We start from the raw sequence: 3,554 nt of genomic DNA, 5'->3' as shown, positions 1-3,554 counted from the left end.
AAAAAAACAGAAGTTGCACAAATGTGCGTTGCGGGGTCGCCGCCGCGGTCCCCACCGCGACGTATTTCTTCGGTGCAACTTCTGTTTTTTTTCTCGACGGGTTTTTATTATTTTATTATCATCTTCTTTATTTGCGCCTGTTCTCTTCCGTATGGAAGGAGGGACGGGGCTCTCCGGTAGCAAATATAAACTCGGAATACCAGTCGTACAAGAGTGAAATACCACGATGGTACGTCAGGGGCTGGAAATTTGTGTCATTCCAGCTGAGGTTCTAAGATTTTGTCCCTTTTTTCTGGATTGCTAAAAGTTATTTCCCTCTTTTCTTACCATTCCTGTGTCCAGAAATGCCCATTTCCAAGCCCCGTCTTTCTGTCAGCGTTTTAGTCTGACACCAAATGCTCAATTCTGAGTGCACTTAAGAAACATTTTTAGTTCCATTCCTTCATGGCAGAACAGCCCTGGTGCTGGACCTGAACTGTGATTTGGTTTCAGTTTGGGAAAATGGAAAGTGGAACCCATAGGGTTGAAGTGAATAGGTCTGAGCAACTCCCATGGTGGGATATGCCTGTCCTAAAACCCCATAACTGCTATCAGCACCCTGATCCCCACATGCGAGTCTAGGGAAGCCCCATTTCTGGCTCTCAGTTTGGAGCTGCAGTAATACCGATACGTTACCAGCTTCTTCTATGAGTTATTTTATTTTGTGAAAGCCCAGCTGGACAAGAAATGACTCTTGAAAATACTCCGAATACTAAGGTTTCCTCTCAGAGAATGCAACCACAGAAACCCCAGGGTGTTCCGGTTGGCTTACAGGTGTGACCCACAAGGTCAGCAGGTTCAGGGATGCCCAGGAAACTTAATTCTTCCCTGAAGCAAAATAGCTTCTCTTTTCTGTTTAAGTGACCTTACTGCCTGCTTTATGGCTTTCTTGTATACACTTTGCTGTCAGAACCTACAAGGAACAGAGGTTTTTGGAAGCTTTTGTTTCCTTTTTCAAGGAGCAGATGGTTTTGGGACATTATGCTTTTGTTACCTTTTTCAAATGAATAAAAGTGAAAATTTCCATCAAATTTGTTATAATGTGTATCTCACCTCACGATTAAACTTTGAAAGCTGTTTGGTTATTCCTTTGAGTCTGTGTTTGCTGCAGCCTTCCAGCCTGTTTCCCAGTACCCCCAGCTGTCACCAAAGCCTTCTGCGTATGGAAAGAAGAATGTGTGACAATTACATTGCTCAAAGAGACTGCACACCAGCAATTACTGTGTGAGGGCTGTATTAGTGTCTACAGTGGAATTTTTTTGAAACAACTTCTAATGATGGGAGAGCGTTACATTAGCAGTATTCATTCTTAGGATTTTTGAAGGTTGTTTTGCTTCCTTTCCACCTCTTCGTGCACAGTGCTTGTTTTCTGAATGGAGCTGCTCACAGGTGATGTGATTTAGAATCTGTAGATCATTCCATTCACATGAGTGAATTCAGCATTCTTATGCAACAGCTCTTTAGCCAAGAAGACGCTTCCCGGTGTTGCTCAGAAGCAGCAATTGCAGTTTCTATTTTAGGAGAAAAGAGAAAATTATAGTTCAAGAGAATAATCAATTTATTAGCATAGGTTCTTAAAGACCAGTGTTAGGAAACTTGGTGCCGTATGTGTCCATTGGCCTGTCTCTCTCAATAGTTGTTGAATCCATAGATTGGTGTTAATTAAATTCTGCAGTGGGCTGTCCCTTTGCAGACAGCTGGCAGACCGAGCGAAGATAGGTCAGAGATGTAGGAGAGCCTGGAGTTGCTGAGGTTTGTGAGGAAAGTACATGAAGAAAGACCAGGAAGTATTTCAGTGGGAATGTGTAATGAATTGAAGGTATTGTGATATCCTGACGGGGAGGGATTGAGAGTACAGGTGTAAATACCAGGAAAACAGACTTCTGCAGAGTGACTACTCCTGTTTTTATTGTGATAGCAAGGAGATTGGAACAGACTTTTATAGAAAGATAGTCTTGACTGATTTGTTTTCCATAAAAACAAATGGCACTACTTCTCTGTGGTATGCTGCCTTCCAAGTACAGTGTTATTGTATTCATTCTTTGTAGGAGCTGAATTTGAGTCAGTGATCTTTCTCAACATAAAGACATCCCTTCTATTAGGTTCCCTGGGCTAACTGGTTTCTCTGATGCATTACACTTCTGAGTTGGCTGCTCTTACACTGAGGCATAATGTCAGACTGATAATTTCAGGTATTAATGTGTGCACTGAGATTGTTCAAATGAATTTTGTCTATCCTGCTTACCAGGACTGAACTGGTACCAGCCGTGTTTGCTGCCTCTCCTCACTAAAAGTAGCGCATACGGGTTCTGTCATCTTCGTTTTATTTGTGTGTGTGTTTGTACAACTTCCCCTTTTAGATTGGTTTATAGATGTGGTTGGAAAGCAGTTATACTGTTTCAGATACACTGAGTTGATTCCCATTAGCAGCCTGGTGTATGATTAATGGCCATAATAACCCTAATAATACTTAGTGAGTGGAGTGTTGCTTTCCTTGCAACAGATCTTTAAAGATCATTTCTTTGAGATATAGTTTCATTTTTACACAGATTATCCCTGCCATTTGTTTTTCCATCATTTGATTCATGGACACAAAATTCACTTGTCTTAGGTTTCCATAGTTCTTGAAGGTAACTGTTTCAAACTACTTAATCTGTATAAACATGTAAAGTTCCACGTTGATAAATATCAGTAAATATTTGGGAGCCTGAAAAGTCTGTAGTAAAAGTAACTGTGTGAGCCAAAGCCACATCCCATTCAGCTGGGTAAGGCTAGGTGTACAGCCTCACTGTGAACCATTACTGACTTGTTACTCCTTATTTAGAATTAACAATTACATGGACAGCCCTCGAGAAGGACTGGGAACATAGGGTAATTCTGCCTCAGAGTATGAATTTTTAATATTGTTGGTGACTTTTAGTTTTTATTTTTTCTACCTCTGATTTTTTACATTTGTTCTGATGGGCTCTGAAGTGGTGTGCCACTTATCTTGCTGTGCTCAAGAAAGTCAAACACAAATGTACTCGGCATCAAGCTGCCATTTCCCTCTTATCAGAGTTCCTCTTTTCCTTGAGAGCAGCTGTTTAATTTTTACTAGATTACTTTAATAATTGATTTTCATGCAGGAAATGAGTTGCTCGTGAGGTCCTAACTGATAATATTTGCATGAAAAAAAACTTTTTAGTTAAAGTTTTTCACACAGAGGGTGGTGATGCACTGGAACAGGTTGCCCAAGGAGGCTGTGGATGCCCCATGCCTGGAGGGATTCAAGGCCAGGCTGGATGTGGCTCTGGGCAGCCTGGTCTGGTGGTTGGCGACCCTGCACTTAGCAGGGGGTTGGAACTAGATGATCATTGTGGTCCTTTTCAATCCAGGACATTCTATGATTCTGCAGTTCCTTGCACCTTCCCCTACTTCCCTCGGGCACCTTTCATCCTTCCCTTCCCAAGAGCTTTGGCCTTTGGAAGCTGCTTGTGCAGAAAAGGTTCTGCCAAGTGCAGAAAGCAGCATTTGTG

The sequence above is a fragment of the Lagopus leucura genome, unplaced genomic scaffold, assembly GCF_019238085.1.
Source record: "Lagopus leucura isolate 7727_CA_CO unplaced genomic scaffold, USGS_WTPT01 Super-Scaffold_100044, whole genome shotgun sequence".
In the NCBI taxonomy this organism is placed as follows: Eukaryota; Metazoa; Chordata; class Aves; order Galliformes; family Phasianidae; genus Lagopus; species Lagopus leucura.
Note: the sequence above shows the minus strand (reverse complement) of the source record.